Source organism: Sinohyriopsis cumingii, chromosome 8, assembly GCF_028554795.1.
Source record: "Sinohyriopsis cumingii isolate HCF-2022 chromosome 8, ASM2855479v2, whole genome shotgun sequence".
NCBI classification, from domain to species: Eukaryota; Metazoa; Mollusca; class Bivalvia; order Unionida; family Unionidae; genus Sinohyriopsis; species Sinohyriopsis cumingii.
Window position 1 is genome coordinate 57,392,870 of NC_142968.1, and position 15,085 is coordinate 57,407,954.

The following is a 15,085-nucleotide window of genomic DNA, read 5'->3' on the forward strand; positions in this document are numbered from 1 at the left end:
GGTTCAAACCCGCGACCTCCCGCATCCGAGTCGGACGATCTAACCACTTAGGTCACCGGAGCGGTTGGAGCTTTACAACTGAACTCTTCTCTTTTTGAAAATAGAACCCGGTCAGCCTGGGTGAAAATTAGGAATTCTAACCAATTTTTAATGGAAAAGCCACGCATTTCCACCAAAAACCTTCTTTCTGGTGAACCCATCGTTTCTCTCGATGGCTGGCTGGATAAACTGGTCACATGGTGAATGTTATTTGAAATACAATATTGTATTATATTATATTTTTAAAGCACCCTTCTGCAGGCTATTTAAACTAAATTTATCTTACGGGAATTTCACACATGTAGCTACTACTCCATAAAGGGTTTATTGCTGTAAATGGTACCGTACAAGAACTTGGAACGTTCCACAGTTCTCGTATAATCGTTCATGGCAATATAATAATAATAATAATAATAATAATAAGAAGAAGAAGAAGAAGAATTCTCCACGTAGAGAGGCAAACAGAGTATCATTTCATTTTGTAAATGATGGTATTCCATCTTTTCTGAACCTTATCTTAATCCACTCTATGTGCATTAAATGTTATTAAAAGCTCATTTATGATACTTAAACGTTGATATGAGAAAGGTTGATGAAACTCTTATTTTCATGGTGAAATTTCGATATCATCATGCTTTAACGTCTCGAGCGTCAAAACCTGGAGACAAATTACCCCATCGCAGTTACAAGCGAAATTTCTTACCAAATACTCACTGAAGCAACATAACAAATACAATGCGCAAGTCATGTAGCTAATGATTCAATCTGATTAAAATCAGATCTCCACTGTTATACACGAAGATCTGACAGCAACCAAGTAGGGGTCATGTTCTGGTAAGATATGTTATTGCCATAATCACTAATTTGTATCAGCCAATCAGATGAAGTCTTGTATCTTCGCGTTAGGAGACTGAACAGTGCGGCTGAAGATCATCAATGTGCACCGAACGATTTGAATCACTTTCAGATTTGTGAAAGTTCCATTTCCATTGGCTAATTCAAAGGTAACAGAACATGACCACTAAGCGGTCGTCTTCAGATCTTCACGTAGGATAGCGGAGATCTGATTTTAATCAGATTGACTAATGCTTTAAGTTTTGAAAATATAACCCCATCCTTCACTTCCTCCTCCTCCTCCACTTCCTCCTGCTCCTACTACTATTACTACTATGAAATTGTTAATTTAAGATGGCCAAAAACACTAGCAATGCCTCGATAGCATTATAACTTGTAATTTAATGTAACGATTATAGCAAGGAAACTATGTTGTAGTTAAGGATGAAGACCTATCCTACATATATTGATCCATTCCCAATGAATAAGTAAAAAAACCCAAGTAAAATGAAAAAAGTATTATTGTTTATTTCGGACAAAATATTCAAAGAACAGTATATATAAGGTCTCAGGAACAAAATACAGTAGGGGGTCATCTATTTAGTACTTACGCTAAAATCTGGCAAAGCTTGACCCCTCCTCCCTCCCTGTACACATGCGTACTTTTTATTAACACACCCCCACCTGCGTACGTACGCTTGACGCACCCCACCCCCATTCTATACAACGGTCTAAATTTAATCCACGCAGAAACCATCAAGGATTAATAATATTAACGTGTTTAATAAAACAGATAGTCCACCGACGTTGAATGTCTGGCTGCATCACATAAATAAACTGCGTAACTTTAACCAGTTTGTCTAGTGTCCGCTAAAATTCAAACACCGACTGAACCCAATTAAACAGGTTACGTATTAGACAAATTATTATCGAGGTTGCCCCCACCCACGTTTCCTATGCGTACGTACATTATCAGTAGATCCCCCCCACCCCACGTAAGCGTATGCATTTGGGTTACCCCCTCCAAGAGTACGTACTAAATGGACGGCCCCTAGTATGAAAGCTTGGACTTGAATTCATGTGTTGTTGTTGTTGTTTTGAATTTAACGCCATTTAGCAGTGCATGACAGGTTTTACATGGCGGCCAGTATATTTCGTGGAGAAACGCGGAAAAAAAGCGGTAAGAACAACTGACACACGATCAGCTACTGGCAGTTTTCTCACATACCCGAACCCGAGACTATAACTCACGCGGACAGAGGTAAGATAGCAATGATCTCTAAAGGCGAATCAACTTATTCTGAAAACAAAAGGCTTAATATTCAAATATTTTAAGCAATCATGACTTTCGGTATGCGACTAACACATGGTGATTCCTGGTATGTCACTTACATCGTGACTCTCCGTATGCCACTCACACATCGTGAATCCCTGCATGTTAAGAACACATCGTGACTAACCGCATGTCACTAACATATCGGGACTTTCGGTATGTCACTAACACATCGTGACTCCCGGTATGTGACTAACACGTCAAATTGACCAAATAATAAAATTATAAAAAAGCAGTATAACCTTGCGTGCAAGTTCAGAAAAGATGGAATACCATCATTTACAAAATGAAATGATACTCTATTTGCCTCTCTACGTGGAGAATTCTTCTTCTTCTTCTTCTTCTTCTTATTATTATTATTATATTGCCATGAACGATTATAAGAAAACTGTGGAACGTTCCAAGTTCTTATACCGTACCATTTAAAGCAATAAAGCCTTAATAGAGTAGTAGCTACTGGTGTGAAATTCCCGTAAGACAGTTTAGTTTAAATAGCATGCAGACGGGTCATTTAAAAAATGTATGGCTTTTCCATTAAAAATTGGTTATAATTCCCAATTTTCACCCAGGCTGACCGGGTTCTTTTTTCAACAACAGAAGAGTTAAATTGTAACGCTCCTACTGCTCCGGTGACCTAAATGGTTAGATCGTCCTACTCGGATGCGGGAGGTCGAGGGTTTGAACCTCAGCCGAGTCATACCAAACACTTATCGATATGGTACTAATATAGATATGGCGCTCAGTTCTAAGAGGTTAGTGTGTGTTAGGACTGGTGGCCCCGCTGTCAGGATAATGTGACTGTCTGGGATGCGTTATATCTGCAGCATGATGCCCCAATGCTAGACATCACTAAAAACTGCCTTGCTGCAGGCATCGTAGTGATATGACTGAAAACATGTTAAAGCTACGTTAAAAATTCGAATCTCTCTTTCTCACGCACACACACACACACAAACACAATTCGTTGTTTGTTGCAACATAATTTTAAAAACTCGTGCTTATATGAACGTCACAAATATGCATGTTCTAGCAAAATCTGTAAAGCAGGTTTGAAGTTACGAACATTTCAAGATTCCACATGGGAGGTAACTTAAGGTAATTTTTGTGAAACACATATAGAAATCCAAACAACTTAGGTTCAAAACTAAGCTGAGGATTCCCCAAGGCAGTGTCATCGGAGTACTACTGTACGGTTCTGAAAGCTGAAAGTTAACATCAAGAATAGCATAAAGACCGAGAGCTTCAAAACAAATATCTGAGGAAGATTATTGACATCTTCTATCCAAACAAGATCCAAAATGAGCATCGTCATCCAAGGGCTGAATCAGCATCTCTTGTCCACATTGTGAAGAAATGAAGATGGCGTTGTCTGGGGTATATACCGGTATGCCGAATGTCACTGGCTGCAACACCCAGGAAAGCATTCTGGTCCCCGGATGGGAGGCAAAAGAGGGGTAGGCCCAAAAAGACTTGGAGGAGGGCTATAGAAAAGAGATCAAGTAATGCGGCCCGACATGGAACACCATTGCACGAAGGGCAGGCTGACTGTCAGCAATAGCGCTCTCACGTCGTAGCCATACGAGTCACCTAAAGAACGACATGGGGTCACATAGAGTTTCACTTCAGCAATGAAATCAAATTATTAATCTATCTTTAAAGAGATATTTAATTTTGTTTCGAAAATATTTATCCTCGTCTATAGCATCGTCAAAATTCATGAATATTCTTGAGTTTGACAGAATTTACCTGACCTCAGCATTTTTAAATAGCTCGCAAAGTGCTTAACAGAATTTGACGGAAGTTTCAACGTTCTTGGTGTCGAGATTTCCTTGAGTTGTGTTTCTTTCGTTGCTTGTGCTATTTTTAGCAGCAGTTCTATATTAACACTGACAATGCAGATGATTATAATTATAGAGCTGATAAAATGTATACAGTTTGTACATGCGTGCATTTCCCCCTATTGTTGCAGAACAAAACCTTTTCTAATATTTCAGTATACCCGACAAGGATATGTTAGTGTTTGGGGTCATGAGTTAAATTCTTTATAAAACTGACTTGATTGTAAAGAAAAAAATAGTGTATAGCCTGTCATAACTGTGTCATAGGGTTACCTTGCTTTGGAAGATTAGTACAACTGCTACAACGCTATAAAGTTGGTGTTAACATGCTACCTTGAGAAAACCGTACCCTTTGATAACTATAACAGACTCAATTTAGATTCCTATTTAGTGATCTTGTTTTCACTTTTGTGCAGAATGTAAAGATTCTGCGTAAAATTCAGGAGGAAAATGGCAGGAAAATTATAAATTTGCTGTAATCTAGCACTGGCCGAACCATGTTACAAGATAGTACGTTGTCGACGTTATAATTCACAAATGACGTCTCAATGAAGTTCATTCGAGCCATATTGTAAAGGTGTAGTGGTTGTCTAGGGGTGGGGTTCTTCTTATAGACTTTAACGAATTCTGAGAAGTTCCCCTGGTCCTTATTCAGAAAGTTAATTCTGGACACTATATTATTTATTGACTAAATATATTTATGGCTACGAGCCCCCAGTCAGCAATGCCGACAGTTAAATTAAAAGAAATACAAAGATGAAATTTAAACAATAACAATTTAATAAATGAAATTTAAAAGAATTTAAAGTAATCAATGTCTCTCTTTCACCCAATGATCCCTTTGATCATCATTTGAGTTCACAGTGTGAGGAGATTTTTCCCTTCTTGAGTGCTACTCATCTAAATCTCTTCGTTCCCTTGTCTTTCTCTCCTTTCGTGATCTCCACTTCCGCTTCCTCTTCTATAATCCTTGTTCCTTGCCGTTATCTTGACTTCCGGTTCCTCTTCTAGTATCCGGAACCCTTGACGGTATCCCTTGAGGTCACCCGAAATTCACTCGGTATCTCTCACCGTCACCCGAAATTCTCTGAACTTCTCTCGTCCCCCGAAATTCTCTGAAATTCTTTCGTCCCCCGAAAGCTTCCTGTTGAAAGGTATAATGCATTAGCATAGGGTTATAAAAATCTTCCCTCACACTACGTCACTGAACTGAACCATCAGTTTAAGGCGGGACATTTGGGTCGCGCATGCGCCCACATCGAAATTCCCATACACTTCCGCCGCTTACAAAAATGGCGCCATAACACAATCACACAAAGGATTCAAATATCTACATACTGAGCCCTATCAGTATATACATACAAAATATTTCAAATATGATTGTACTAAAATATTACTACGATTAGTAATATGACTATCTATATATTTATATATATTTCCTACACAAGCGTACCAAATCCACAATATTCACATTCAAATGGTGATAACCGGCAATCCGTTACTCAATGGCAAAATCTATCATTACGTAAACAAATTTCTTGTCTACCAAAATATAACTACGCAAAGAATTACAATATTAATTCTTATAGCGGCTAGCGAGCAATACAATTCTTCACAAATACAAATCGTCCTTTCAAAAGGGCGTAAACGTAATAATCCACGAAATAATATGCACACATATTACTAGCGAAAGAAGAGAACATTTTCGCCTCACAAAATAAGGTGTACATAGTAACATTATGAATAATGATGCAACGAATCAACATCGTAATCAATCGTAAACAAAAGTACTAGCTAAAGTCATGAAAAAAATGCAAAATATTAAGGTCATAATTAACTATTCATACTTCAATACAAGTAAAATGTATACATACGACAAATTCTCTTCAATTAACAGCAGTCGTATCAAGCAGAATCAACGTAACATCAAACTTACCTGATCGAAGCTATTTCATGAATTTCCTAAATTCCGCCAATTTTTACGAATGGCTAACGGAGTGTGTGTCACTGCGACTCTTAAACATCAACTGACGAATTTCAGGCTTGTACAAGTCTTATGCCAGTTTCTCGAATCAAGTCCCACCTACAACGCATCCCGATTGGATGGCGACGGACTCTGGTCGTTTGATCGAACTGTCAGTCATAAAAATGTCAGTCTGTGTGTCCCCATGTACTGTCCAGCCTACCATTGTCGGCTTCCGGCTCTTTGAAGTTGTCTACGTCACGTGTTCCCATGTACAAAGATTCCCGCCAGATTTCCACTCAAGAGCTCAAACAAAGACTGGGTTACGTAAGAGGATTAGCCAACTTAGGTACTTGGAAAACAAAGCTTACCTGGCTCCACTTACAGACTTATAAATGCATGTATAATACAAGGGGTTGGGGTAAAACATCACACATATGATCTGGTTATTTTACCAATGTGTTCTTGGATTTCAGACTGTGATATGAGAAGTAAGGTATAGTCCAGTAAAAGTGCTTTTGTACTAATGAGAGGAGACGACGGCATCACATTTCAGATGACCGAGGGGTCAAACAGCCGTAAGACAGCGATATATTCTGAAAGAATATAATCTGCGAGAAGCATGCATCGGTATAATTAACAGGAGATCCTCGGACTTTTTAACGCTTGGACATCTTCAGCTTTTCCAGTGCTAAACTCTGTTCCGATTTCTCGACAAACTTCCTGTTGACGAAACTTTGTCAAAGCAAATGCTATAGAAATTTTACTCCGGATATTTGACGTTTCCTGTATATTGACATATTGGGGCCCCACTCTCGCTGCGCTAGATATGACTCGGAAAAAACATCTTGTGTAAGCCCTTTGAAAATCAAGACTTTACAATTTCATTTCATAATCCCGTAAGATTTTTATAACAAATTGGTCGTAATTAAAATGGCATGTACCCTCGCCAAAGATAACTGTAATAAACAAATGTCGATCACACAATTCCAATCGGTATAAATTCTAATGCATCATATGTATTTTTAATAATTTCCCGATTGGATATATCTCGTGAAAAAGTTTGTTTTTACAAAGAACAACAGTATGTCGTGAACACATGTAATTTATACTTTTTTTTTACTTACGGAGTTTTCATTTAATTACATTATAAATTGGCATGAATAGAATGCTTGTGTATCATTTTTGTGTGCTTAACAAAAAAGCTAATATACAAATTTCTGACTCGGTTAGTATAGCTGGGCAATATTTAATAATACTTATCTACATTTTTTTAAAAATTTTTCACCGACGTTGGTATGTTACTCAGCATCTGTAAAACATAATAAACGGCTTCTAGTCAATCAGAATCTCTTGGTTTTATTTTTAGTATATTTATTATACTTTCCCAACAAATACTTTCAGTAAAATATTCGACAAAAAAGGTCACATAGCAATTTTTTATGTTCTGTATACCATATTATATTTATTTGAATGGCTTGCATAATTTGTCAAACAGACTTTCATGGGTTTCTCTCATTTGTAATTGATAATCTCACTTTGGTGGTCGTTTCCCAATATAATTCCAGTACACTAACCATAACAATACGATATTGTAGCTGTACTATCTGTCATTTCAAAAGACCTGGAGGCTTAATACAAATTCAAGTAAAAAACGAGTTACTTTCTTTAAGGTTAAAAAGGGATCTTTCACATTCCAAAATTATGCAGCAGTTGACCAGAGAGTATGGCATACCATTGTAAACTTCCTCAAAGAATTCTTTGATTTCCTGCTGAAGAGTGTTGTGATCTTCTATATATAGACGCTCAACTTCATCTGCATTCATCCCGAGAAGTTTCATGTTATCCTTCATACGGCCCAGTAATGTGTCCCTGCTAACATTACTTGTCCCTACTTCTGAAAAATAATCCGAACATTGGCATGTATGACAATATTAAGCAGAAAAAGTTAAATGTTTTAGAATATTAAACAGATTCAGTTCATAAGGCAATTTGCATCGATCGAAGATGAAAACAGTTTCTCAAGACACTACTGTGTCGTGAAGGACATTTGACCATCTCACCCTTAAAATCAATTCTTCTGAATATTCCTATATAAACTTTTTCACCGTTTACCATACAAGTTGTTAGCTCAGACACTGTCTATTTTATAAAAAATTATGTTACAATTTAATATATGATTTGAAACTCTCACCCAAATAAAATGATTTATCGTTGGAAATCGATCTTGAAAGTGTGCTCGATTGATCATTTTAGTGATTTTTATGGGACATTCTTTATTCGAAACTCGCCTTTGGCAAAAGGTCGCTTGCATGGCCACATCTCCGCTTCAAGGATGCCTGCAAGCGCGACATGAAAGCCCTTGACATCGATGTCAACACCTGGGAAGAGCTCGCTCTAGACAAATCAAGCTGGCGACATGCTCTGATCACTGGTCTGAAAGCCGGCGAGGACGAGCTACGCTTGCTAGCTGATGAATAACGATCGCAGAGGAAGAAGAAGCAGCTCCAAAAACACCAGACGCAACCTTCAAGTGCAGCAAGGACTGACACTCCCGTGTTGGACTACATAGCCACAGCAGACCCTGCACAACCACCAACCAGGACATCTCTTATGGGCACATTTACATCGTATCTCGAGACTAACATAAGCCAACAACAACAACTGCACAACTTCAACCGCTTCAGCCGCAGTCTTGCACTCTTTGTCAATGTAACGGCATTTCATCATCTCGTATGGAAGAATTCTGAAAAGCTGATTCAGTGCAAGCGTTTATTGGGACTTAGCATCTAAGTTTGGATGTACCTTCGGGGACAACTGTTGATCACCACCCAGTGCTGCAATGGATTCATCACTCTCGCGTGCTCTTGATTCAAGAACCGACAACCATTTAATCTGAGGTTGGGAATTTCCAAAGCGTTGCTGAAACTATGGGCATAAAAATCTCTTCTCAGTTGTGGTAAGGCTTATATAAAAGGTTCTTGCAGCTCCACGGATGCAAGCATCTAGTGTAAGGACGTTTTCTTCAAGACTTCATTGACCAAATTTTGCACAACTTTCAAAATGTGAGATATGATCATCAATCTTCATCTCGACTGAAATGTTACGGTTTCATATAAGTAGTCCTGGAACTGGACCAGAGTATCCACCATTCATTCCCAACTGCCTTTCTAAATGAGTCCCATACCGTTCTCTAGCACCTCTGAATGTATCATCATCTTCTTCATCCCACATTTGATACCAGTTTATAAGCGACGTTACTTCCTGTCTGCTAATGAAAGTTTATTGAAGAAATTCTACTCAAAAATAACGTCAAATTTTTAGTGAAGTAAGACAAGGAGGAAGCGGGAAAGATGTCATTAGTTCAACATATTTATTTGGCTCCAACATGCATGTTTGACTCCTGCTAGGAAACACTATCTGCACACACTCTAACATGCATGTTTGACTCCTGCCAGGAAACACTCTCTGCACACACTCTAACATGCATATTTGACTCCTGCCAGGAAACACTCTCTGCACACACTCTTGTGCAGTAAGAATTAGAGACTGAAGTTAATTTTCGATGGCTATTCGGTTAAACTTTTGTCATCAGAGAACAACTAATTGGCCACCACCACATTATCTCCTACTGCTGCCCAAGATCCAATGAGCTAAACATTTAACACCAATATCTTAAAACAAACAACATCTCTGATCACATATAAATAGAGACTTCACATTAATATCCACCCTGCCACTAATCCCATTATGGGGCACGCGTGAATCCATTATTCTCTAAAACTGTTCTAGCTCCCCACTCAGGCGATAACTTCATACAATTATTTGATAGCAGATTATTTTTGTTATTTAAAATACGCAGAAACATATACAAGATTTATTCCAATTATTCTTTAAAGATGCACAAAAAATGCTTGTGGAAACTTTAAGTAATACCGGTGTGTTTCCTTAGTGGGCGGGGAAGTAATACCGGTGTATTTCCTTAGTGGACAGGGAAGTAATACCAGTGGATTTCCTTAGTGGGCGGGGAAGTAATACCGGTAGGTTTCCTTATTGGGCTGGGAAGTAATACCGGTGTGTTTCCTTAGTTGGCGGGAAAGGCTGTTATATATAAGATTGGTTTACTGCTATATTAATATGAAAATCATCACAGCTACCACAAATTCACCCAGAGTCAGAATTTTGTACGATGTATGCTGGTGGAAAAGGAACAGTGCGGTTCCACCCTGCATTTTGTAACTTAAAAACTACTAGGAGCGATTATTGAATGTTGTTTGCAGTTGGACTAAACTTAGAAGCTATATTTAGTTAGTATTACACAAAATTAACATTATAAGCATATGCACTTGTTCATGAACTCTCGTTCATAATTGTAACATGCAGTTATCATTGAAATTAGATATATGCATTAATACTGAAACGACTTGTATACTTGATACATCATTAACTATTCGTTGAAATATTAGAGAACAATAAAGTAAAATGACGACGTGACTATGGTCTCCCCCGTCAAATGTTCAGGTTTCAGTAAAATAACGGTAATGACTTCAAAATGGCACGATGTTTCCAAACCAGCAATGCACCGTACTGCCATTAGGAAACTAGGCAACTATAGCTGCTTCATGAAGGGGGTGGGTGTGTGCTGTTGAATTACAACTCACATTGTAAACAAATTATACTACCCATGGTTATTCCCTAACGTTATCGGAGAATTTTAGTATATTTGGTTGTAAGTCACGTTGTTTCAGTGTGCATGAAAGTGGCTCTAGTCCCAAATTTATACCACAGCCTCTCACTGCACATCCCTAATGTTTAATACTGTATTAACCACGCTTTTATGCATTGTAATATAAGATAACTCATCTGGAGAGTTTTCTCTGTTTATTTTGAGTTTGTAGAAAGAAGATGGTCTACTTATTATTAGTCTTTATTATTAGTCTATTTATTATTAGTCTACTATCATTATATTTGTTATTAGTCTACTATCAGTCTATTTATTATTAGTCTAATTATTGTAGTCTACTTATTAATCTACTTATTATTAGTCTACTATCATTATATTTATTATTAGTCTACTTATTATTAGTCAACTATCAGTCTATTATTAGTCTACTTATTATTAGTCTACTATCAGTCTACTTATTGTTAGTCTACTATCAGTTTTCTTATTGTTAGTCTACTTATTATTAGTCTACTATCGGTCTATTTATTATTAGTATACTTATTATTAGTCTACTTAGTATTAGTCTACTGATTATTAGTCTACTTAGTATTAGTCCACTTATTTTTAGTCTACTTAGTATTAGTCTAATTATTTTATTCTACTTATTTTTAGTCTACTTATTATTAGTCTACTTAGTATTAGTCTAATTATTTTAGTCTACTTATTAGTAGTCAACTTATTTTTAGTCTACTTATTTTTTAGTCTACTTATAAGTCTACGTAGTATTGGTCTACTTATTATTAGTCTAATTATTTTTAATCTACTTTTTTATTAGTCTACTTATTTTAGTCTACTTATAAGTCTACTTGATATTAGTCTACTTATATTAGTCTACTTATTTTTACATTGAATAAAGATTATATAGCATATACACTTGCTCTTGAGCTCGTGTATGCAATTGGCAGTTATTGGCTTGTAGTTAATTCAAAAGCATGTTATTTTCTGCTAGCTCGTACATTTAGTAGCGTTAATATATGAATGGAGAAAACGCGATGTGACTTTCGTCTGCCACATCAGACTGGGGGGGGGGGGCAATATGAATCGTGGACATTGTCTCCATGATCATCGTCCTATGATTTATGTCAGTTTTTAAAAAAAATGTTGTATCTAATTACAAATGCGTTTATGAACGTTACTTCAGTGTACATCATACTGACATAAAGAAAATCATAACCCTTTATGTATAATGTAAACATGTTTGTTTTTAAAAGCTGTTATTACAAGAACAAGGAAGCAGTATTCTATACGGTTAAAACAGAAATTAAGTAAAAATTATTACCTTATACCGTTACGAAACAAGTACAATACTATCTAAATAGGAACTAAAATCGGCACCCTAGTAAGAAATTATAATAACACGAGTCGGTGTGTGTTTGATGGGAAGTGAGGGATAAGGTGTCACACCGTTGGCGAGACACTTTTTTCAGCGTAAGTATTTATTTACAAGACGTGTGTTTCAACGTTAGTATTTATTTACAAGAGTTGATTGATCGACACTCACAATAGCTGAGGCAATGAATCATCGTATCACACACATGGGATATATTAAAGGTCGACTTGAATGCTATACACTACGATAGGAAATCTCAATGTTATTGACATTTAACGTGCCCTATGGAGACTTGATGCACATTCATTCACTGGATTAGGAGATATAGTTATTAACTGCCATCAAAATGTGATCTCCGCGTCAATAGCCGAGCAACTTTTTTGTAGAAAACACGATAGCATGTGACGTTGTAAGATGAACCCAAAATGAAAAGCAGTATGGCGTATCGGTGTGACAGCCAAAGAGAATACAAATAAAACGTGGTTTTGGTTCGCACCATTACATAATTGATATGTATATTTATATTAAGTACGACTGACTTCCTCTGATACCTATGTTCATTAAAAAGCTACGCTTACTTGTATACTTAGCACTGGCTTGCGTGTTGTGTTCAGATCTTGCAAGAATCGCCACAAATAGGACACTGTGTATGTTTATGAATAGTTTTATTCATACGAATGATGTGCAAACATTTTGCATAATAGTAATTGACATGTGACATATAAAGAATCAAATGTCTTTATATTAATTATATATTTTTGTACAACAAAAAATGTCAACAGGCTTCTAAATCCAGTACGTCTTTGTGTAGGTGATTTTCGTATTACACGAAGCCATCTAACAAGCATTGTAGTATTTCACAACCCTAGTTCTATTAAAGCAATCAACGCTGAAATTTGATTCTTGGACAATAGATAATTAATAATTTCAGAGGGTAACATTTTTATTACATTAGCCATTTGAATATTAAACAACTCGACAACTAACAACGGAATATTTGTTGTTGTTGTTGTTGTTGTTGTGTGTGTGTGTGTGTGTGTGTGATTTGGATCATTGACATAGCTTTAACACTTTTTCAGTCATATCGCTACGATGTCTGCATTGTGGCAGTTTATAGTGATGACAGGCCGACGAGTGCTAGCATTAACCTCTTAATGCTGAGCGCCAAGCAAGGCAACTGCCAGTACCATTTTTTTAAAGTCTTTAGTATGACTCCGTGGTGGTTCGAACCTGCGACCTCCCGAAACCGAGGCGGAAGCTCTAACCACTTAGGTCAACGGAAGCTTGAAAAAATTTTGAACAAAATTAGCATATAATAATAAATAATTCAGAACGCAGTGTTAAATCGTTGTGTGTTTTTCTATTGAAAGTGATTTCAAACCAATTTAATTTCTGAAAACATTTTGGGGAGATTAAAGCTTTATGATATCACATATGAGGGAGTCTGATCTTTTTTGACGAAATGTGATGGGGGGGGGGGGGCATAAGAATTCGCCAAACTTGCGTGACGTCATATATGGCTGGCCCCTAACCAATTCATTATCGTTACAATCAGCTTTTCGGATGAAATTGGCGGACTGAAGGTGTGTCTAATTTACTCTCTCTGATTGGTTAATCGAACGGCATGATTGCATCTCTCTCTCTCTCTCCCTCTCTCTCTCTCCAGCGATTTTACAAATTGTATTTTCAGTTGACTTTGTAGTGTTGAGACTGCGCGCAGTCATTCGTTTATCTCACAACTTGAATCATCCCCTTCTCTTTTACCCTCATTGATTGTTATATTATCGCGGTTGAATTTTACTTCTGTACTCAGTCATGGTTAGTAAAAAAAAAAAATAATGAAATTCACTGTTAAAAGTACATGTATGTCGTATTCTTCTGCTAAGTCTCTCTCTCTCTCTCTCTCTCTCTCCTTGCTGTGACTTAAACATACAATTTACATTCTCTCTCTCTCTCTCTCTCTCTCTCTCTCTCTCTCTCTCTATATATATATATATATATATATATATATATATATATATATATATATATATATATGTATGTATGTATGTATATATGTGATAGTGTACCTGAGAACATTTTCGTCAATAATAGGACTTTAATATTGTTGCGTCTGCTTTGGACAGACTTGCGTGCGATAAAAACAATGTTTATCCAAAGTCATGCTGATGAAGAGAACCGTGCTTTTACTAAGGTAATTTGATCACTGCTGAAAATTGGCGTGAAACCCAAAACAACAACAATGACAAAACAACAACATCCTTATCCAATATTCGTTATAGCTTCTCTAGCTTTTATTGTGCCGGGGGTGGGGTGCATGTTTTGTGAAATTATGAGTATTTTCAGCAATCGTGTGCAATCTTTACATTACCCACCCTCTCTCTTTCTCATATTCGATGGTTTGATACGTGATATTTTTTAATATTTTGTCGTTTAGCGGTTAAAGAAATTGCTAGCTAATGATATTCTATGTTTGTTGATGTTTAGACGATGAAGACATACTATTGCAGCTACATCCACCAACGACACACGTCCTTCCCATGATATAATCAGAAAACATCCTTTGCGGTCTTCACGCTCAATCACTGTGCGCGTAATTGGGGTTACTCTTGTGACATTGCACACACTAAAGGCACCGAGACTGTCAAAGTCGTACAATGACTAGGGAGAATAATTTGACATGGATATTTAAACCTAAACCGTTAACCGATGAATTTTTCAGACATTGCCTTCACCATCATACATCATTATACTGAATAATTCTGAGATAATATGGGGGTCTCAGGTCTATCTTTAAGTAGCTTGTAAACAGTGTCAATCAGATCGACTACAAGTGAGTTTTCAGTCCATAATTTATAACTGAGTACAGTTTATCTCCAAAAGATAAAAGTATACTAAAAACTGCTTGGAAATAAATAATGAAATAACAAAAGTCATTTATCAACAAAATCTCTGCTTGGTTGAATTCTCCTATTACTGCCTGTCTATTGATGATTAGACAGCCTTAAAGCCGGGTAATTTTCAA